Source organism: Wyeomyia smithii, chromosome 3, assembly GCF_029784165.1.
Source record: "Wyeomyia smithii strain HCP4-BCI-WySm-NY-G18 chromosome 3, ASM2978416v1, whole genome shotgun sequence".
NCBI classification, from domain to species: Eukaryota; Metazoa; Arthropoda; class Insecta; order Diptera; family Culicidae; genus Wyeomyia; species Wyeomyia smithii.
Window position 1 is genome coordinate 241,051,578 of NC_073696.1, and position 23,837 is coordinate 241,075,414.

The following is a 23,837-nucleotide window of genomic DNA, read 5'->3' on the forward strand; positions in this document are numbered from 1 at the left end:
AGGGTCTTCTAATGAATTTTCGATGACGTGTTGATAATTTCAAATAACATTGCGGTAATAATTCATCTCTTTGAAAACCTTTTTAAAGTGAATGAACAAGCCTTCCGTCGTAGGTTCGAGTTTCGGCTCAGGAGAGACGGTTAGTGTCAATAGGATCGTAGCACTAGCCCCGCAATTGTCCTGTACACTTTACAGTTGGCTGCGAAGTCTGTGTATAATAAAACAGAAGGTCGAGTTCCGAATCGGAATGTAGCACCAAGGCTTTGCTTTGTTTGTTGCTTTTCGATTTCTGTTTGCCAAACTTTATGGGATCAAAAAATTTTAGATGTGCTGCTTTAGTTATGTTTAAACAGGCTCACAACTCTTTTATGTCTTTTTGATGATTTATGAAAGATTTTTTAAAAATGTTTAAGATGTCAGCTGTCGTGTTTTTTTTTTTTTGTTTCCATTTCAAATGTTTTTTCCTATTTATTAGTAGCTACCACAAGATGTTTTTGGAAATTTCGTAATTATTTTTCAATAAATGTTGCTCGAACTCCAATCTTAACTTTAAAAAAACATATTCTGAAGACATTTCGCCACAATACAAAGTGTTCTTTGTTTTTAAGTTGAATGAAAGCTGTTCACTTCACTCTGCTTTGCTCAATTCTTCATTTAAGCGTATTAAAATACTTTGCAACATTTTTTTTCTGTGTTTTTATTGTACTATTTTGTAACAAATATTTAAAACATGAAAATCAGTCTTCCTCTGCTAATCAATGTTTTTCGTACCCAGCTGATTTTACATAATGCTTATAAGTAATTTTCCAAAAAACCCTACTCCACACTGCCGCCCGTTAATGCGGAGAGTGCGGTAGTTTTTCCGCTCTTCGGTTCGGTACGCAAACATTTTCCAAAACAATGGCTAAGGGAGAATGCTTCTAGTGGTGGAAATTTCTGACGCTCTTCTTCCTCCCCCCAAGAGTGGGCTGGTAGCAACCAAGAGCCGATCAAAGACAACATTCGCTCAGTCGGAGTGTTCTGAATAACAAACCAAATCTCAGCTCAGTGTATTCTCTCTTTTTCTCTCTTCTCGCTAGAAGTGTATCTCCCGTATGCGTGTATCCATCCGCAGCCAGCATCCCATCCAGGCAAGAAGCAGCACACGACTGTGTGCTGTAAAGAGCAGTGATCTGCCAATCGATTTTGCCTGGTAGCTCGTCTCAGCTCAGCTCAGTCAGGTGTAGGCAGTGGTTCGAAGTGGTTCGAAAAGTTAGCTAGCTCCCGTCTGTTCCCGTTGATTGGTCCCTCTGGAGGCAGCAGTAATCCTGGGTCACTGTGGTTTGGTGTGAGTCTGTAGTAAGAGAATGAAAAAGGTGCAGATCTGTGTGAAAGTTTGGATTTTTCCTCTAGTGTCTAAGGAAGTTTCTCAATTTTGCTAAAGAAAAGTGTAATCTTGAACGATCGTTGATCGTCTGGCAGAAGATCTTTCAGTTCACAGAACAAGTAGAGAAAAAAGTGCAATATTCCATTAATATTTCCCTTCTCGCAATATAGTGAGTGCAGAAAATTGATCGAAAAAACGGTTTTCATACGCCCATATTTCCTGAGCACGGTGCAGAAATGCAGCGAAAAAAAGGAATGAAATCCTGTAAAACCTTTGTCCTTTGCCGAGGAGATGAAAATTGATTGCAGCGATTGTTGGGTCTGTTGTGGGGATGAGTGAAATTTTCGTATATCCAAGTGTCGTAATTGGCGGGTAAAATTTGGCAAAATGATGGATAAAGTGTGAAAAATTTGCTAACATCATGAACCACTTGAGAGGCGGCCGAAGCTGAGTTGAAACGAAAATTCGAAAACAGCAGTCGCAGAAGCAGCGGAAACGAGAAAAGCTGAAAGCTTTTGCACATCTTGTGTGCGGGTGGAAGAAAAATAGCGACCGAGTTGGGAGGGAGAGCCGGACGGAACAACCAGCACCAGCAGCCAGAGAGGAAAATCAGGAAAAATTACCTCCAGGTAAGATTTATCTCATACACAGTCACAGCACAACTTCGGGAGCAGTCAGCAGCATCGTTTCACCTTAATGTGGGTCTTGTGTCTGTGAACGGGTTCTTTTCCATTCGAGCTATCGAGCCACCGATTTGTCTCCGAGGGATATGGAATATTGTTGTGTGAAGAAGCAAAATCATCAATATGTGGGGCTACCGAGGGTCGTAAGTGTGAAGCTTTCTGGTTCTTCGTTGGTTCGATTTGTGTTCGTCTGGCAGCGCCTGTTATGTACGGAGAAAAATGTGAAAATACTAAAGAAGCCTTTGGATTGTGCTTGCCGAGAGGAGAAATCGTTTCATGGCCATGAAGGGCAGACGGCAACTGAAACAGTTATGCCGTCAGATTTAGAAAATTTATTGATTACGCAGAAGGAAATTAGAGAGCGAAGTATAGCAGTGACGAGAGACATAAGACAAATAATTCATGCGATTGAATTTCTGGTTTCACCACTTAGGGGAATCAGTGGGAATATTGTCGATTAATCGGAATTCTTATGAAAAGGCGTCTTTTTTCAGTAGAAAATATGAGGAGGGTTTTAAAGATTCTTCAAATCAGATCCACTGTGGAATGATTATTAATTTGAATTTTTGTTTCTTGAAAGCTCTCAGTTAGAACTAACATTTTTCAAAGAGCAACTTTGTTTTTATTTCCGACTTCTTTAACCATGAAAAAACAATTTTGCATAATAAAATAACAACGATTCATAATTTATGTGCATTTTTTTATATTAAGTATTAACCATGAACAGTCGACAATCGTTTTGAAATTGATCAAACGCTTCTAGCACTTCTTTGCGGAAACAAAACGTGGTTTTTACGTATGGACTATGAAGCGCGTTAAACCGCATAAAAACCGGGAAAAAAAAATGGTCAGTTAAAATCAGTAAATATTCGGGAAATGATTTCGTTTTGGTGGTAATTCAGCCGTAAAACGATTTAAAACAAAGTGTAACATAAAACGCGAAAATCGCGTTAAGTTCTAAATTCGCGTAATATTAACTTTAGTGTAATTTTAGTGTAAGTTTATTGATGTTATCAGATTGTGTTGCAATTTAACATGTATGATTTGTTTCTCGAATTAAATTCACGTTCTCTGCAAGATACTTTTTCAATTCAAATATATTTTTTTAATTTTGAATTTTAAAATTAAATGCTGTCGTGCTTATTCGAACTGCAAAATTATTATAAAGAACAAAAAGGAATGTGTGGGAACAAAAAGCAAATGTGCAGTGATAAAATCAGGAGTTTGCCGTCAGTAATGATTAAAATTTGTTCTCAATACTCTTTGAATGTTTATAAAATTCGTTAAAGGGAAGATGACGGCTTGGTCAGCCTTTATAATACTCTTGAAACAATGCTTTACTTCAAGAAACCTCATTTCTTGTATCTCTGTATGTGAAAAGCTGATGCTTCTATATCAGTGGGAATCTAAATTAAGGATATTGAGCACAAGAAACGGAAGCGACAATCCCTGATTCTGTGTTGATTCTGTAATTTGGGTTTCTTCAGGTATCAGATATATCAAAAATTTTGTATTAGAACAATCTCTTTAGAACTAAAAGATATACATCACAAATTTTAATAACTTTAAGTTAAAAACACAAGTACCTACTGGAAAAAATTAGGCCTCTGGAAAAATCATTGAATTTTATTCCTGAAGATAAACAAGCTCAATGCCTTGGTTGGTAATCTGTGATAATCAATAAATTTGTGACAAAAGACGACACCATAAAATTTTATTCAAGATTTTATGGCGAAGCAAAAGATAAAAATAAAGCCAAAGAAATAACCTGTGTATTTAAGAACAATATCAGATGCGCAACTAAGTTCTTATTGTTCATCAATAGATGCCACCATCAGTAAGTGTTGGTCGGTTTTATCATATTTAGAATATGTTGAATCAAGCTGAGAAATATGGTGATCAAACCGCATCGGACAAACAGTTTAAATGAACATTTAAAAACTAATGACTAGAGCTATATCTGCACATAAAAGTTTGTAACACGATCACGAAAAACAGTAGAGGAAACAATAAAGTCGAACAAATAATAAAATCTATTAGGCTCATTTTGTGAGTAGTCCGTCCTATGTTGTTGGAGCCTCAAAAAATTTCGTTGACGCAGTGGACGTGGCAGCACGTTCACATCCATTTTATTGAGAATCCAGGGCGCGTTAATCTCTCCTATCAGGGTCTTTCCGACGAAAACCGCTTTTTGCACATTGCGTCACTTTTCGAGAGTGTCCATTCCTAAAAGTCTGCACCGGGCTTCGTACGGAGGTAGCGCAGCTGGATTTCTCCAAGGAAGTAGTCTTAAGCAGGTATTTGACGGAGCAAATATTTGCTATTTTTGGTACGATTTTTATTTGCACAAAATTAAATCTATATTGAAAAATAGCAAATATTTGCTTCGTTTAATACCTGCTTTAGAGCGAATTTTATGAACTTTGATTGGACTTCTTCGTTTCTGGTTATCCAGATGTTGTGAAAAGGGCTCCACATGACGGCAGCTGTCTGCAGAACAGACCGCACTAGGCTATAGTTCATGGAGCGCAGGCAGTAAGGATCACGAAGTTCGGTTGTCATCCGGAGAATGAATCCAAGATTCCGCCTAGATTTGTTGATTATATGACTGTAGTGTTCCCGGAAGTTCAACTCTGCATCAAGCATAACCCGAAGATCCTGCACTACGTTAGCTCTGGTAATGGTTTCATCGCCTATGCGGTAGTTCCACTGAACAGGTTGTTTTTTTCATCGCAAAAGTAATCAATGAACATTTCGATACACTGATAACCATCATTTTATGTTGACACCTGTCGTGAAATCTGTTAATTACACTTTGCAGAAGTTCACAGTCGGCAGAAGTTTCGATTAGGTAATACATTTTTAAATCATCGACATACGGTAATTTACAGTCTTTTGGCAGTGCTAGACATACGTCATTGAAAAAAATAGTGAATAGTAATGGCCCCAAGTTGCTGCCTTGCGGAACACCTGATCGGCTCACGAATTCTTCTGACTCCACGGAACCCGGTTTGACAGATAGTCGGCGGTTACTGAAATACGATTCGAACCAGTGGACAACGTTCGAGGACACACCAAGCTGGTCCAACTTAGCAAGCAGGATACGGTGGTTAACTCTGCCAAAGGCCGCTTTTTAAGTCGGTATAAAATGTATCAATTTATTACCCTTGTGGCATGGAGGTGAGGCACAGTGATGTGAATTGAGTTACATTAGTTACAATGGATATGCCAGGGAAGAATCCATGTTGCTCATGGGAAATATATGACTCTGCTGCCCGGAAGAGTTCTGCGTTCATAAGTATCTCGAACAGCTTTGAACTAGCACATAGTGAGGTAACTCCACGATAGTTAGATACGTCGCTCTTATTACCTCTTTTAGAACTGGAAACATAATCGACTTGTTCCAACATTCTGGAAATAGTGCTTGTGATAAGGATAGGATAAATATGGCTTTCAATGGCGCACACAGTTCAACGGCGCATTTTATCAAAACTGTCGAAGGAATTCCATCCGGTCCAGGCGTTTTCGAGGATTTCAATTTTTAACAGCTGCTAGGATATCTGTGTTATCAAAATCACGGCAGTACATTGAAACCATACCAGTAGGGACATTGGCAAGCGCGCTCTCAATTTGTTGATTGCTGCATACTGCATCGTCAAATATACTAGCAAAACGTTTTGCAAACAGATTACATATTGCTTGAGTGGAGCTCGCGGTTTCGCAGCCCAAAAACATGCTTGAAGGCAGACCATGTTCCTTCCGCTGTTCATTAAGGGGAATACCTTTTTAGTTTTCAAAAAACCGAACAACATCTTAAGAACATTTTCACAAATTTTCATAAAGATCTGAGCAATAGGAAGAAAGTTAGAGCGATTTGTAGCGCGCCTCGCCACGGCCGCATAAGCTAAACTTTAAACTTTACACGCGATTATCTCGGAATAGTGTTTTCCGAAAAATGACTTTGCCGTAATCCTGATTGCGGGAAAAGTACTGAACCGATTTCCTTCATCTTTTTTTTTAATTTTCGTTATTGAATTCGCCGGTTCTTGAACGATCGCTTTTTGAAACATACAGTTACATTTTGCCGAAAAAAAAAATTTAATGCGATTTTTAGCATTTTTTGAGAAAAAACTTTCCCGTTTGCACTGAAAACGAAATACTCATAAAAGCGATCGTTCAAGGACCCGGCACACTTTTAAACTAATGAAATAATATGAGTTTTTTTTTGTTTCGGTTGACCCGCTGAGTCTCTATCAGGATCACCGCAAGCCTCTGCAAAAAAATAGCGTTTCGAGGAAACGGCCATTACTCCAGTAAAAATTGGTATATCTCAAAATCAAATGTATTTTTTGTTGTTGATAAACTGTACTTTTAAAAAAAATATCACTTTGATGCAATGAAAATGGTGCTATGCACTTAAAATAAATTCGAACTTCCCTCATTTTTATTTACCAAAAAGGTATATAACCCCTTAACGAAAGTCCAAAACCGTTTTGGCTGAGTTTTCAAGGTTTTTTGCATTCGCATTACGTACCGTCCATCGAGAGCTCTGTTGTAAAATTTATATTTGGTGCTCGCTTCAATGAATCTCTGTTTGGTGGCGGAATTTCGGTTGTTCGAGTAGAGCCTCAAAGTTCTAGAGCGTTGTTGTTTAGAAGACGTCTATTGGTCCACGGAGGTGACATTCTTGGGCGACGAACTGGTACGAATCGTGGAAAAAGCTGCGTGAGCGTTGTGTTAAAGAATTGAACCGCCTCGTTCACGCCGTTGATGCGGACGAAATCAAGGAGTTGATCGTCAAGGGGTTCACTGAAGCGTATGATAGCCGTACAATGTAGCTGTGTCAGAATTGGAGGATGCAGAACGTCAACGGGATTAAGCGCTTCAGGGGGATCTGAAAGGTGACACATCGGTACAGCCTCTTCATCCACAAATATTAGGTCGAGTATTCGGTTCAGATTATTGTTCCTTAAGTTGAGTTGTTCTATATGGATCAGCGACATATTATCCATAAAAATGTTACTAACGGAGGCTGAGGGCACAATTTGGGCGTACCAACCAGTAGCGGCCCACCAGCACAAATCTGAAAGAATTGAAGTCACCGAATAGCATGTGAGTGTCGCACACATTTAAAGATTATGCCACGGAAGAAATCGAACTGTTGAGTCTCTCTATGACAAAGCGGTTTCTTGATAAGTCCGGGAGAACGTAAACCACGCCTAAGCAAACCACTCGTTCAATGCAGTCAACCTCAACCCAAAGATGCTCTAGACTGTCATCGATACGAACCGTGCAGAGAGTGGAATTAGGTGAGTGCTTAACAGCTATGAGGACGCCTCCTCCACGCGTTCTACCAGTCACTTCGGGAATGCGATCCTTCCTTAAGGGTGTCCACGATGAAATTGCCACACCATGAAATTGCTTCTACCGTTGGGTAGAATTTAATGAAAATTTGGGTGGATTTAGTTCATTGTGCACTATTTACATCCTGCAAGTTTTAAAGTCCTGTGATCAAAACTCGCGGAAATGGAGTCGAAAGAACAGCTCGTGCATCACGCACGATCAAAATCTTGCGCATTCATCACGAGAACAAGGATCTCTCGCATCGTTCCATCGCTAAAACGTTGGGAATCGCGAATTCCACGGTGTCGCGAGTGATTAAGCGGTTCGAGGAACGATTGACTACCGTACAAAACCAAAAATCACAACCGCGTAGTTGGGGCCTTCAACCGAAACCCGAACGCCTCCGTTCGGGATGTGGCTAAATAGCTACACCTAAGCCGAAGTTTTGCCCAGAAGGCCAAAACTAAGGCTGGGCTTCGAACGTTCAAGGTACCAAAGGCCCCTAATCGCGACGAGAAGCAGAACAAGTCCGCCAAAACCCGTGCCAGTGAGTTGTACTTCAACATGCTGACGAAAGTTGGATGCTGCATCATGGACGACGAAACATATGTGAAGGCCGACTTCAAACAGATCCCCGGCAACCTGTTTTTCACGGCCAAGGATAAGTTCAGCGTTACGGAGCATATCCGCACTCAGAAGATGTCCAAATGCTGGAAGCGGAGTGCACCTTCGGGACCCAGGACACGATGAACGGACAGGTGTACATGAAAGAGTGCCTCCAGAAGCGGCTGCTTTCTCTCCTGAAGGCCCACAACGTCCCAACAATCTTCTGGCCGGATTTGGCCTCATGCCACTACTCCAAGGACGTGCTGAAGTGGTATGCGGACATTAAGGTCAGTTTCGTGCCGAAAATGTTCAACCCTCCCAACACTCCGGAGCTCCGCCCCATCGAAAAGTACTGGGCGATTATGAAGCAGCACCTTCTTAAACAACCTAAGGTAGTGAAGACAGTCGAGGAACTGAAGAAAGTATGGGTTTACATGCAAAAAAAACGGTTGATTCACAGGTTGTGCACAATCTTATGGGCGGGGTTAAGGCCAAGGTGCGGGCATTTGCGTATGGACTGTAAATAAAATACGAGTAAAATGGTGAAATGAAGTTTAATGGTTATTTTTCAATCCCTGAAAATTTGATGGCAATCGGATGAAAACTCGAATTTTGCGAATCAATTTTGTGGTGGCAATTTCATCGTGGACACAGTAGCTCTGGTTGAATCGATATCGTCTTTCAACCAGGTCTCCGTCAGAATGATGACGTCGTACTCGCAGTCAGAAACAGTAATAAAAAAGTCGTCGATTTTCGTTCGTAGACCTCTAACATTCTGGTAGTATCTCCTGATAGGTGTCACGCGTTCGGTCGGAGCTACTTTGAGCGTGCCATGGAGTATATCTGAATCGAGCGAAGTTCTACCAGTAGTCTGTGCCATATAGCATGGAGCGGAGTCGGATTGGCTTTGAAGACTGCAGCGTGTCGCAACCTGATTGCAGGCAAAAGAGTCATACAGAGATAAACTCTTATTATGATTTAGGGAGGGGAGTCGTTATATGGAAAAAACGGAATTTGATAGCAGAAAGCCAGAACCAAGTTTTTTTTTTTGTTCTGTTTGGGGCCCCAAACAATCCTGAATTTATTGCAAGTCGATTGGTTTTGTCTCCGCTTGGCGCATTGCATTTTAAATTTATATGGAGATTTGTATGGAAAACCCAACTTTTTTGCATTTTCCATTCTAAAGAGCTCAAAATGGCTCAAACCATAGGTTTCATTACTTCAAACCGTAGGTTTTTTGATACCTAACAACTTGGCAGAAGACACTAAAGAGTTAGGGTGAACACGTTGTAGATTATATCTACGCCTAGAATATTGACCTAAATTTGTTCACTTGATCCAGCTTAGTGTATAAACTCGTTACGACAGATTACTTTTGATGGGAATCCTACTGACGCCGGTATATTGGTAATGTTGGCAGAAAAGAAGATTTTCTGCATTTAAATCGACATACTCAACTTTGAACAGCTATAGCTCTTCTTAGGGACATCCTAACTTTTTTGTGTCTTCTACAAAGTTGTTTGGCATCTTAAATACTATATTTTAACATGATGTAGTGCATTATTAGAGCATTATTAAGCTCTCTAGAAAGGTAAATGCAAAAAAGTAGGTTTTCCCATATAAATTTTCTTACAAATTTGAAATGCAATGCGCCAAGCGGAGACAAGACCAATCGACTTCAGGTAAGTTTAGGGATCCCAATAGGAACCAAAAAAAACTTGGTTCTGGAAAATCGATCATTTTTCCCCACCCTAATGATTATACTTGCCCATGCAAGCACGATGGAAGACCTCCTCTCTTACATCAGACCGAGACGACTGTGATGAACGCTGGCTGCAGGAGGCAGGACTGAGTTGAGTAGATCGAAGCTTCCAAAATGCTTTCTACATCGCGTCTGGGTTCGGTGTCTTCCGATGTCGTTGGGAATTTTTCGTCGTTTTTTTGGTTAGTTGCTAGCAGATTGATTCCCATGATGTATTCTTTTGATTGCTATACACTGTAGTCAATAGTTTTTCGTTTTCTGTTTATTTGATTCTGATACACTGGACATTATTCACTCCATGCTGCGTGCTCAATGGATACATCTACGTTTTTAAGTTTAGCACAGTTCGCGCATTTCAGTACAGTGGCATCACATTTTTTCACAGACCATCAGCACCAGCGCACGCTTTAGTGGCGGTAACTTCGATGTTGACGGCTGTAAGCTTTGAGCAAGGCCAAAACAATAGAAAACAAACAAATAGAAGGAATTGCGCGATGAAGATCCATGCCAAACGCATGTACAGCTTGCTTCGGCCAATTCATTTCCAAGTGATTGCATGCTTTCGGAAAAAAATTGAAAACAAGGAACTTGGGAAGCCAAACGACGTTGAACGTTGTTTTATCGGCTGTGAACATCTGCTCCAGTGATGAAAAAGGAAGGCTTTTCTTCATCGCATCATAACGGGTGATGAAAAATAGATTCATTACATGAACCCAAAGAAAAGAAAATCATGGAGACTGCCCGGCAAGCTTGTTATTCTCCTCAATATGAGAAAAGAGTTTCATTATGCTCTTTTTTTTCCAAATTCACCTCTCACTTCTTGTCCAGCATGAGCGCTTCGTGTAGCATTTTTTGCACTTGTGCTGTGTTTCTGCTGCTCGAAGAAAAATCAATACACTTGCTGCTTACATCACAGCTGAGCGAAAATAAAGTGGCGAATCACTCTTGTCCAAACACGCAACCCAACGAATCTACCACAGTGTCGTTCAATCGAAGATTTATTTGCGATTTTAGATTTCTTTGGTGCAAAAATAACTGGAGATCCACGAACTGCACCCGTTATTTAGATTTAAAAAATTGTTCCACCGACTGGAAGACGTGGTAAACTGACAGAATCTGTTTTTGCGGCTGATTCTTTTCTATTTATTTTTGGCAAAAATGCCGCGAAGCACTTTCGAATGTACGTGTAGCGAATGTTAATGTAGCACCTCTGTAGTGAATCTTACGCTTCAGGTCTGCCCAGAAATTCTCGATGGGACGCAGCTGGGGGACGTTGGACGAGTTCGCCGATTTGGGTACCACATCGATATTCAACCATTCTAGCTTCTCTAACGATCGCTTCGGGTAGTGGGCCGACGCCAGATCCGGCCAGAGCACCGCGTCTACGCCCTAATGGTATTTCCAGAAAAACGAGGCAACTTCCGGTAGGCACTTCGTACTATAAATTTCACCATTCACGGCCACTCCGAAGCGAAAGAAGTGCGGCTCTGACATCCTAGTTCTAGTTGATCTTCTAGTTGATTGTCGGCCACAGCAGCACCTTCTTGGGAACTTGGTGTGTGAAATAAACTTCATTCTACTTCCTCCATGGGAAGTCAAACACGAATAGCCCTGCCAGTCTATGCCATCCAGGGTGAGATAGGTCTCGTCATCCATAACCACTTATCTGGCGTTCACAAAGTGTCGCACGATGTCGGTTTTCGACGCGGCGGGATACCGTTCTATGAATGCGCACACTTCTGAACGGTACTCCGGCTTCACCGTTTTCGCCATCACGGTTAGAGTTCGACCGATAGAACTGTCAATTTTTTTCTGCTGACTCATTTATTTCATGCAAACGTTACTTTGAACAATTTTCAAATTCAAATTTTCAAATTCAAAAGAACAGTGGTTATCATTTTTCAAGCGACAAAAGAGACAAAACTTCATCTATTATTGGACACAGAATTTGCAGTCAGTATAATATTTATATACATACCTACGGGACAATCGCGAGGTCAGCGTTACGAGCGTCGAGACCATCAGGGGGGTTTCCCAAAATATATAAATTCAACAGGGCATTCAAGTTTGTTCCTATGTTAATTTTTGACACTGCAGACTGCAGTAGGAATTGTTTTAGATTCAGACAATCTACTATATAAAAATGGAATTCCGTAACGCTTGATCTTATTGATATTATTCCCTCAGTCTCTGTGGTGTACAGTAATCATCATCATTTTGAATCGTTCTGAATCAAAAACAATAAGCGGTGACATGTAGGTTTTTTAATATGAAAATGTTCGCTGATGTTCAGGAAAGATATTAGTTATAAAAAAATAGTTATCTAATTACTAAAACTTGAGATTTTATTCACAAAACTACGTAAAACATGCAAAATTATGACTTTCTGTGCTAAATTTGCCTCTAAATCAAAATTCAAAGCGATGACATATGATTCTTTTTTCACTAAAATGTTTGTTAATGTTCAGGGAAGACATTCGAGGAAAAATATTGAGTATCTGATTACTAAAACTTGAGATATTATTCACAAAACTACGTAAAACATGCATAATTATGACTTTTTATACTGAATTCGTCTCCAAATCAAAACTCAAAGCGATGACATGTGATTCTTGTTTCATTAAAATGTTAGTTGATGTTTAAGAAAGATATTTGAGAAAAAATAATAGGTATCTAATTACTAAAACTTGAGATATTATTCACGAAACTACGTGAAACACGCAAAATTATGACTTTCTGTGCTAAATTAGCCTCTAAATCAAAATTCAAAGCGTTGACATATGATTTTTTCCACTGAAATGTTTGTTAATGTTCAGGAAAGACATGTAAGGAAAAATAATTAGTATCTGATTACTAAAACTTGAGATTTTATTCACAAAACTACGTAAAACAAGCAAAAATATGCTGAATTTGCCTCTAAATCGAAATTTCAAGCGATGACATGTGATTTTTTTTACATTAAAATGTTTGTAAACGTTTAGGAAAGACAGTTGAAGGAAAGTAACAAGTATCTGTTGACTAAAACTTGAGATTTTATTCACAAAACTACGTAAAACTTGCGAAATTATGACTTTTTATGCTGAATTTGCCTCTAAAACAAAATTTAAAGCCATGACATGTGATTCTTTTTTCATTAAAACGTTTGTTAATGTTCAGGAAAGACATTTGAGGAAAAATAAACAGTTTATGATTACTAAAACTTGAGATATTATTCACAAAACTACGTGAAACATGCAACTTTATGACTTTTTATGCTGAATTTGCCTCTAAATCAAATTTGGAAGCGATGATAGGTGATTTTTTTACATTAAAGTGTTTGTAAACGTTTAGGAAAGAGATTTGAAGGAAAGTAACAAGTATATGTTTACTAAAACTTGAGATTTTATTCACAAAACTACGTAAAACATGCGACTTCATGAATTTTTATGCTGAGTTTGCCTCTAAATCAAAATTTAAAGCCATATTTTTTTTGTTTTTTTTTACATTAAAATGTTTGCAAACGTTTAGGAAAGACATTTGAAGGAAAGTAACAAGTATCTGTTTACTAAAACTTGAGATTTTATTCACAAAACTACGTGAAACTTGCAAAATTATGACTTTTAATGCTGAATTTGCCTCTAAAACAAAATTTAAAGCCATGACATGTGATTCTTTTTTCATTAAAACGTTTGTCAATGTTCAGGAAAGACATTTGAGGAAAAATAAATAGTATATGATTACTAAAACTTGAGACATTATTCACAAAACTACGTGAAACATGCAACTTTATGACTTTTTATGCTGAATTTGCCTCTAAATCAAAATTTAAAGCGATGACATGTGATTTTTTTTACATTAAAATGTTTGTTAACGTTCAGGAAAAACATTTGAAGAAAAGTAACAAGTATCTGTTTAATAAACTTGAGATTTTATTCACAAAACTACGTAAAACAAGCAAAATTATGACTTTTTATGCTGAACTCGCCTCTAAATCTAATTCCAAAGCGATGACATGTGATTCTTTTTTCATTAAAATGTTTGTCAACGTTCAGGAAAGATGTGTAAGGAAAAATAATTAGTATCTGATTACTAAAACTTGAGATGTTATTCACGAAACTACCGAAAACACGCAAAATTATGGCTTTCTGTGCTAAATTTGCCTCTAAATCAAAATTCAAAGCGTTGTCATATGATTTTTTTCACTAAAATGTTTGTTAACGTTCAGGAAAGACATGTGAGGATAAATATTGAGTATCTGATTACTAAAACTTGAGATTTTATTCACAAAACTACGTAAAACTCGCAAAATTATGACTTTCTATGCTGAATTTGCCTCTAAATCTAATTTAAAAGCGATGACATGTGATTCTTTTTTCATTATAATGTTTGTTTATTTTAAAATCTAAAATGTATGTTTGAAGATGATTTTCTGTATACAGCACAACAATATTGCAGCCTTCTAATAGCGCTCTCGATCAACCAGATTAGTTGAGAAAATTCGTTATCGATATTGTTTTAGCACATTTTGTATGTTGTAGGATAAGAACAACGAGTCGAGAAAAATTGCAGATCGAAAAGATTCTCGACCTGATCGGGGATCGAACCCGATATCACAACCGTGTGGGAGCCAATCGACATCGCTAAACACAGAGCCACGAGGACCACATACAGCATACAGTATACAGAAAATCACCGAAAAATATTTTTTTTTAATTTATACGTTTTTATACGAACTTTGACTTTTTATGCGCAATTCGCCTCTGAATCAAAATTCAATGATTTGTTTTTTTTTTTTGCAATAAAATGTTCGTTGTTCTTTCATCTACAATATTTTTTGCAGAATAACCCATGTCTCGAGTATGAACATTTTACATTTCTGATGTTTTCGTAGTTTTGTGAATAGTTACATTTTACGGCATTCGATTTGCTTTTGTACTTTTGAATTTGAATTTGATTTTTATTAGAGGGCTTTTAACCAGAAGGTCATTCAGCTCTTAATCTTACTGTTTTACTTTTTTCCGTTAATCCAAACTAGAACTCACATTTAGCTGCAGGCAAGGTTACGAATCAATTGTTTGAATATCGATTAAGAGGCAGCTTAAGCATTAAAAATCTGTTATTTCCTTATTTTCTACAAAGATTTGTGGATTAAAAAATGGCGACTTCCGGTTTCAGGAAAATAACCTAAAGTGAAATATAGCCAACAATTTCAATACTTCCGAAAGTGGACCTCCATACGTCATTTTATAGCGATGACACAATTTTTTTTTATTAAAATGTTTGTTAACGTTCAGAAAAGATATTTGAAGATAAATAACAAGTATCTGATTACTAAATTTGATATATTATTCACAAAACTACATGAAACATGCAAATAATTGACTTCTAAAGTGATATTAGGCCAACAATTTCAATACCTTCGAAAATGGAACTCCATACGTCATTTTGAAACCCAAAATGGTGACTTCCAGTTTCTGTAAATCAGCCCAAAATCACTAAAAACAATCCAATATGGGTATTTCCGTTCTGCACGTTCTCAGAATATTGAAGTAGAGTATCGAACGTCTTCGTCAGTAGTTTATTCGGTAGTTTTACTGGCGCAATCTTATGCAAAAAAGGTCCGAATAAAACCACTGACGAAGACGTTCGACACCCTACTTAAAGAGATGATGGAAGTATAAGATGTAAATTATATTTTTGAAGTGAGTTGAGCTAATGCAGCAATAAAATATAAAAAAAAATCTATCTTTAAAACCTTTGATCCCGAGCATCGCCGGGAATGTTCAACTAGTTACTTATAAAAGGTGCTCCCGGAGCGTATATTTTAGTTACAGTAATCCCTAGAAATATTTGTAATATTTTTTTGTATCGAAATTATGTGCTTGAAATTCTTAAATGCTCCTAGATAGAATTGCCCTGAAAACACGCAAAATATTTATTCTACTGTTGGTTTAAAAACTGAGTATTTTTCGAGAGTGAGAAATTGTTCAAACCCAAGATGATGTTTGTAAAGAATATGTATGTGTATATTCTAGCTCAGAAACCTTTGGTTGCATAGAAAAATCTCAGAATTTCAGTGTGGAGAAGTATAAAAGTGCTTTTCTTTGAAGGATAAGTTTGAAAATATTTTTTTTTTTAATTAAACTTATTTTCGATTAGTGGTCCTTTTAAATCGGAGAACTAATAGTGATTAACTTTCCTGAATACAGTTATTTTCGAAATTTCGGTTCTGGGTTAAAAAACTTTGAATCTTGGGAAATGATTCGTGATTATCCAGCAACCAGCAAGTGTGATCAACATTCCACAATTTATTTTTGAGCAAACAGTTCACAAGTGATGAGAGTACAATGAATCAAACAATCTTTCTTAGATATTCGTTTTATTTGAATTATTTGTATTTTATAACCATAGTGTATCTGTATCAAATTGTTTATACCATATGTGGATCATATTTCAACTCCATTGTCCATTTGTGTGGATCAATAAAAAACTCAATGTCCGTTGTTTTCACTTTGTTCGATATGAATTACGAATTGAAATAGACTAGCCGAGGTTGATAGTACATTGTTTTTAATATTTCAATTTTGCTTTCGTTTGATTTGTGAATTCCTAATGCGTATAAAAAGGGCCTAAGAAAACTGAATTAATATGTGTAGAATGAGTTTTCAATCGGAAAAAGTCGATTTCAAAATAATTTTCGAACGTCGTTTTCTAAATGCTACTAACCTGTCTTATAGTTCAAGCCACCCATGAAACTACTCCGAAATGATCAAAGACAGCAGTAATAATAAAGGCTAACAAATACTTTTCCAAATTGGTCCACCTTCAATGGAAAGCTCAACGTGTGCCACATTTGGAATTAGAAAATGGCAACTTTCCGCCACGTCTACGAACCATGATGAACAACAGTCTGGTGGTATGCGTGTGCAGTGTGTACATCAACAGGGAAAACAATTCCCTTTTGTTAGTCTGCCTTGTGCGACATCATAACAAAACCTGTTCCGAGAAACCATTTCCTTTTTCACCACCTTCTCTCCAATCACTCATTCGTTTATATGCCTGCTTGCTCGAAGGTTCACGTACTTTAGAGTTAGGAAAGTGCCACCCCAAAACGGGAGTTTTTTTTTATTGCAAGCCTGAAATTACGAGGCACATAAATCTAGAAGTTAGATGTTAAAGCTTCCACCTTTTTATATTTATGCGGCTTATATCGCAAAAGGAAACGTCAAGTTAAAGAAACTTGCGCGGGCAGAATTTTACGACCCCCGGCAACCGTCGATCGCTGATTCCAGCGGCGTTGTGAACCTCTGCCGGATGTGGACAGCAATGAACCGTAATTTAAACGGCCTTCAATAACTCCTGTTTCGGAGGATTCCAGTTTCTCGTTGACAACAGCCGTAAATGAGGCTTCTCTCACATGGCTTTTAGCAAGAGAACATGAAGAGCAGAGAGTGAGAGGAACGGTGAGAGCACACACAGGACAGTCGAAACCCACAACGAGAGTTGTGTTGAACCACACAAAACTGGGAGGCTGTGGACAAAGTTGACTCCATCCTGCCCCTCCCGACCAGAGTTGAGTGAGGCTGGGCTGCTCGTGGGTGGCGAATCATCGTCCTAAACGATGATGCTGCTGTCACCCCGACAACGACCATCACGAGCTTTCGCGCTTTGCATGATGCGATGGCGGGCGGTTTGCGAAGTTTGCGACGAACGAAACGACAAGAGATCGCAAGGGAGCGGGCGGTTGCTGAACAACGATATTGAAGTAATTTAAAATCAATTTTTCCGCTTTCGCGGTGGATGTGTACTTTTTTTTCTCTTCTTCCTGAAATCGATGGGTGGATCTCGGGCGGCGATGGGGGAAGCGGAAAAACATCAGAAGTGGAAAACATGACCCGGTGATTATGAGAATTCTGATGTTTATGGTTGAGGAGGATTTTTATTATGATTCGCCACAGGGGATGGAATAAAAAATGCGGAAAATGTACCGGGACAGTCCGGGATTTGTGTTTTTTACGCAGAGTTTACAGCTATCGGAAAACCTTCGTTATTGTTTTGATTTTGGTTGAAAAGTTCGTTGCGTTGCACATAAAAAGCAGCGGTCAATATTGTCGATACAGAAGTGTTTTACTTAATTTGACTTCTACTGTGTTTCGTGATTTTCGAATGAAACCATAACATATTTGAAGGATGAATTTTCCAAAAACGGATAATGAAAAAAAGGTTTAGTGCTCTCTATCGTGTCACGATTTGAAAGTGTGTCTAACCTCTTGACGAACCCTCGTTACTTTCAAATTTAAATACTTACATTTCCTTTTTTGAACTTTTTTGAGTTTCTTGTTTAGAAAAACGTTTCGAAGATAAATGGTTGTTATGAACAACATGTCACGTTTTTCTCACCAAATCGTTATTGTTTCTCGGGAGTGAGGTTCATGCCAAGAGCAAAACAGTCAAAAAAGTTGGCAACAAAACATATATCATACCTGATAAATAATGCTACAAAACTTTATGACATGGACTGCCAAAAGCAAAGCAAAGCTTTGGTGCTACATTCCGAATCGGAACTCGACCTTCTGTTTATTAGGTATACACAGAGTTCACAGCCAACTGTTAAGTGTACCTACAGGACAATTGCGGGGCTAGTGCTGCGATTCTACTGACACTAACAGTGTCTCCCGCGCCGATACTCGAACCTACGCTACGACAACTGGCTTGGCATCGTACCTCGAGACCAGCTGGGACTTGGACTGCTAAGTCCACGTAAAAGTTGGATGGTGCGAAACAACATTAACATCAATAAATGTGTCTAAGCTATGACGCAACTTTTTTCCGAAAACAACTCGAAACTTATGTGAGTGAAAAGAACGTAAAAATTGAGTAGAGCTCTAAACAATTCTTAAAACTGATGAAAAAAACTTCGAAATTTGGGTTGCTAAAAGTCAGTGGATTAAACATATATAGAGCGCTGCAAATATTAATTTTGAAAATATGAGTCAAATGAACTGTACAAAATATTTGTTTTCAAATCAAACATTGATAGTCTTCCCGGATTGCAAATCAAAAAAGCATCTTCAGCTTCGAATTTTCAATTCCCTCGAATGTTTGTACCAAAAAGTACGAGATAGCGAAAATATTGGTTCTATTATAACCATAAAACCTACTATTGTAAGTTGTATCATAAAAATATCATATAATTAAGTAACGATTCGAGATTGCTTTTTGGCTACTGGCTGTAACAATTTGGCCACCCCCCGTCAGCATTAATGTTTCGCGCACTCAGCCTCCAAACAGCAATCAAAAACGCTGCCCCCTGCGTTCCCAATCCTAATCTGCTTGATGACTACACTGATTACGACGCCAGCCAAGCGCTTGCTCGTTTGCCTGGCTGGGGGGGAAATTAGCTCAGATTAGAAATGAATTCACCCCTAGGGAGCTGAGCGAGGCCACAAACATACACACAGACAGCCGAGTTTCGTTGGTAGACCAGAGTTGTGAGCAAGCAGTAATTTGCTGCACAGTGGCGTGCCAATCTGGCTGCACCCCGTGAATGGGGGATGCTTCTTGTTGCCTACTGATTATAACGGGTAAACAATATGCGAGACAATGTAACGAACGACCCTTCAGTGGTGCGTAGCTGGCAGATCTATTTTTGACATCGTAAATAAGAAAACAAACTACTATTGAAGGACGCTCTGCTAAACCGGATATCTGCTGTCAATGGTTCCTGCGAAGCAGTGATTTACATCGTCCAAAGTTAATTTGTTGATCACTAATGGAAAACATGTATAGCAACATCTTTAGATTATTACCCATTATTGAATAACTTGCGTTCTTTTGGTCGGTAAAGAAGTTTCTATATCGTACTGCTGCAGTACCGGTTAATCCCTTTGAGACTTCATCGATCATCGCGAAATAGATCGAACTCACAGCTTTGCGTGCAGACTACTGACGGGGCAAATAAATAAATCAGATTTTTTCCTAGCCTTTCCCATGCCATCGTCGCCTTTCGGCGAATTCTAGTGAAACGTATGTCAGAGCAAGAGTGTGGGTAGGTATTGAATTATTTTCGCTGCCGCTAACGCGACGCACGCAAACTCATACTTAAGTCGAGAATCGAGGAAGGTTATGTTTGAATGTTTATTTTTTCGTTCTACAATTCTCCAAACGACTGGATAACACACAAGTGAACAGATAGTGGTATTATGTGTGGTTCTTTGATAAATGCGCCTACCAATATCCGTGAATTATTAAAACGTTACCAGTGTGTGACTTGCCTGTGCAATTTGTAAACGAACTATAATATTTGAAAAATTTGTCGTGCGTAAATGATGAAACTTATAATGAAAATTGTTACGGGTATTTATATTAGTTTCGATAATGCACCGACATTTCGGCTCCAAGCTCCAAGCGAATGATTAAAACATTTCTAGCGGGATTCTCTTGGAAAAAAAAATTTGTAACTCAAAAGCCATTATTTGTAATTCTTTTTTTTTTTTCAAATTGTGTTTTTTTTAATAAGTAATATTTAAGAATTAATTTGATAAGATTTTTCTTTTCAAAAAAATATTCGAATCTTTATTTGCTCAAATATTCCAGATGTGATGCTTCTAAAAATAATAATCTGATGACGAGTGTTAAAATGTCGAATCCACTACCCTCGATCATCCAAAATTTGGATGGAACTGTCGATGCTTTTTAAATCAAATAAAAGTCTATATGCAAATTGAAAATTTAGGACGAAGTTTTATGTTTTCTCGACTTTTAACACATCTTATCAAACATAAACGCATCGATAATGTCATATGTTTTACTTAGACTCATAACAAATTATTCTTTCATTAATCCTTGAAGCTGTTTGTTCCTTGTTGCCAAGGAAACCACATGTTGTTTTTTTTCTCTTCCATTGACGAAGAAAACTATATATTGGCGAAGATAGAAATGGATTAGCAAATGAAAAAAAAAAAAAACTAAGATTTCGCAATTAAATTTTTCATGCATGCAAAACTTTTCCTTATTACTTTAGAAGCAAAAGCGCAAAATTGCTTTTTAGGTAACAAATCCATTACTTAAGAGGCAATAAAATACTTCCCCAATCAAGTAACAACACATACTGTCATATATTTGGCACGTGTTACGGGAGTACGACTATCTAATAATGGTCGGTTGAATAATGGTTCAACCACATGCAAAATTTTTTCTGTCGAAAAATGCCCCATCGCTCGTGTTGGCGTTCAGCCTGGTAGAGGCCCTACAAGTATCTTCAATCTCCAATTCATCCGGTGTGCGTGTATTAGTTCGCTCGTTGTATGCATACGGAGTAGCGAAAAAATATGACAAGAGCTGCCAAGCAGCATTTTCCCCGTCATAGAGTATGCAAACGTTGATGATTTCAAAGACTTGAAATGCGCCTTAAAATGACATCACGATCTGTAAACTGCGTTAGAGAAAAACAAAAACGGTTTCTTGCAAGCTATCTACAGCACATAATCATTAGTTCATGGAAACTCATTTGCACCTGTTTGAAAATACAAAATTTGCGCCCATCCAGAACAATATTCGCAACTTCGGCAACTCTGGTTAGACAGTATTACATATTTCCATTTCAAGTAAACACGGGGGGACAGAGATGCCAGATGTTTTTGAAAAATGTCTACAACTGCTCGAAAAACCGGAAAAATTTGCTCAAAATCTGAAAAAATTCTATCCGTGATCCGAAAAAATTTTGCTCGCGCAGGCAAAAGTCTGTAAAAATCTGCACACAATTTAAGAAAATCTGCGCAAATATAAGAAGACTCTGACAAAAATCTGCAGAAACCATGGAAAAACTGCAAATATCTGCAAATCAATGAATATTTGCACACGGACTTCAAAAATCTGCGTTTTGCAGACAAATCTGCACATTTGGTATCCCTGCTGGGGGACGAAACGAAAGTGTTTCTGATTAGACATTTGAGGTTGATGGTTGATATTCTGATTATGTGTGGATGAAGGGGAAAAAATGAACCAGATCGTTGCATCAATACAAATGCAGCGAGTGAAGTCTTGCTAATACATGCATTGCGGTGCTTGGCTGTATGTTCTCCTGCAGAAACACATACAAGCGTGTGGCCGTCATAATTTTTATTACTTTTTGTTTGTTACTTTTTGTGTACAATGCGCAGTCATAAGACACAAAAAGTGATAAAAAATTGCCCAAAAGTAATAAAATATTCCCCGTTTGCGTTGGGTGTGGTTAATTTTTTTTTTGACGTAGAATACGTCTTACGGCAACAATTACAGGGACCCAATTTCAATGCAGGAATCCAATTTCAAAACCGAAAACATCGAGAGCGTCACAAAAATTGTCAAATTTCAAACGCTTTAAACCCAGTCAGTTTCCAACCGATTTCTGTCATTTTTGCAGCAATCGATTGGAAAATCATTTAAGCACCTGTCCAAATGCAGAAAATTGTAATCTGATTGTTCAAACTATTGTAATATTGTAAATTGTTGAACATTGTCGAAACGCAAATGTTGACCTTTGATTGGTCGCTTGCTGCCTTTCCCTAAAAAGGACGACATAATGGAGTACCTAGTTAGCCGGGAATGCACTCTTCGAGCTATATAAGAGACTGTTTCTCCTCAAGCAAATCAGTTTACTAGCAGCAGGCAGCAGCAGCGGACATCAACACCGATGGCAGTAGGCGAAGTGGATCATCATCGGGCAACAGCGGCGGTGGTAGTGGTTAGCTGCAGTTCTTACCTCTTTCTGTTCGGCTTCCCTTCGATCTGAGTTGGACTCCACCAGCGGTAATCCGATTCAGATATCGTTGGGTGAATACAACCCGAAACTGAAAGAGACTCGCACCGCCAGGTGGTTTGAGAAGCCACCATCATCCAGCGTATGTAGGGTGTGTGCACATAACGTGTGTGAATATTTGTAGCGTGTATCCCTATAATATATAAGGTGTGTGGCTAGCGTGTGTGGCTTGCTATATAGCGTGTGTGTATGTTTATGGCGTGTATGTATGTCTGTAGCGCGTGTGAGCATGTTTATAACGCGTGTGGCAACGTCACCACCAACACCACCACCACGTGTGGCTAGAGTGCGTGGCTTGCTTTATAGCGTGCGTGGCTAGCTGTACAGCGTGTGTATGTTTATAGCGTGTATGTGCATGTCTATAACTTGTGTGGCTTGCTATATAGCGTACGTGGCTTGCTATATAACGTGCGGCTAGCGTGCGTGGCTTGCTATATATGCTATATATGCTATATAGTTTATAGCCTGTGTGGCTTGCTATATAGCGTGTGTGGCTAGCAGTATAGCGATTGAAATTTTCATATATACATAATTGCTAATGAATCACCTCATGTAGAATTCAATTATCACTGTAAATCATCCAAAAAATATTCACTTATCAATAAATGGCATTGACAAACACAAATAACCTCAAAGTTTATCTGAAGAAGCTAGTGGTCCTGAATCACATAATTTTTCGTGCATGTCTTACTAATTGCAGCAATCAGTTGTAAAATTATCTACGCTATCGTAAAATGCAGAAAACTGCTATTTGAACTGTTATATCATAGATGGAGAATGCACTATTTGCCCTTGTCTATAGCCTCTTCGTAGCCACTGCCTAAATTAATATATCTTAGTGCAACTTGATACAAAAGACAACCACAAAACAGTTCAATTTCATTCTTGTTTTGGATACGGCAGCAAGTGACAGCAAGTACAGAGGTGAACGTCATCTGGAGCAAAGAGACTATTAAATTAATTAACCCCAATTGAGTCTATTCCCAAATCTATGCCAAGAAAGACATTGACACAAGACAGGCTGTCGTATTCTACGTTAACTATGCGGTCGTGTCTCATAAACAACCTCTTCCACTTTTTCATAATCATAAAACTGATAGTCGATAATGCCAGAGTCAAAAAATGACCAAAAAATTTAAACCGTATTTTCAGGGTGTCTAGCGTCGGGAAAAGTCAGGGAACTTTTACAACAATCAAGGAAAATGCTGTTTTAGTGGCATTTTGACCTGCAGATGAATTTTTATTTTCGGTCATTCGAATATTGAATATTTTTTAATTCAGTGTCCTTCAATTGTTTTC

General features: G+C 38.3%; 1 protein-coding gene across 7 annotated transcripts in view; it reads left to right on the plus strand.

The window, feature by feature from the left end:
* The first annotated feature begins 1,201 nt into the window (after positions 1-1,201).
* The window catches only part of LOC129730022 (glutamate-gated chloride channel), a 132,029-nt gene continuing 109,393 nt past the window's right edge, over positions 1,202-23,837 (plus strand). For 4 of the 7 annotated variants that reach the window (XM_055688978.1, XM_055688973.1, XM_055688977.1 and 1 more), the window contains exon 1: positions 1,203-1,995. The gene's annotated coding sequence lies outside the window, so the exon portion shown is untranslated. Of the gene's footprint in view, positions 1,996-23,837 lie in introns of all 7 variants that reach the window. The other 3 variants (XM_055688974.1, XM_055688972.1, XM_055688980.1) reach the window with 1 other exon arrangement.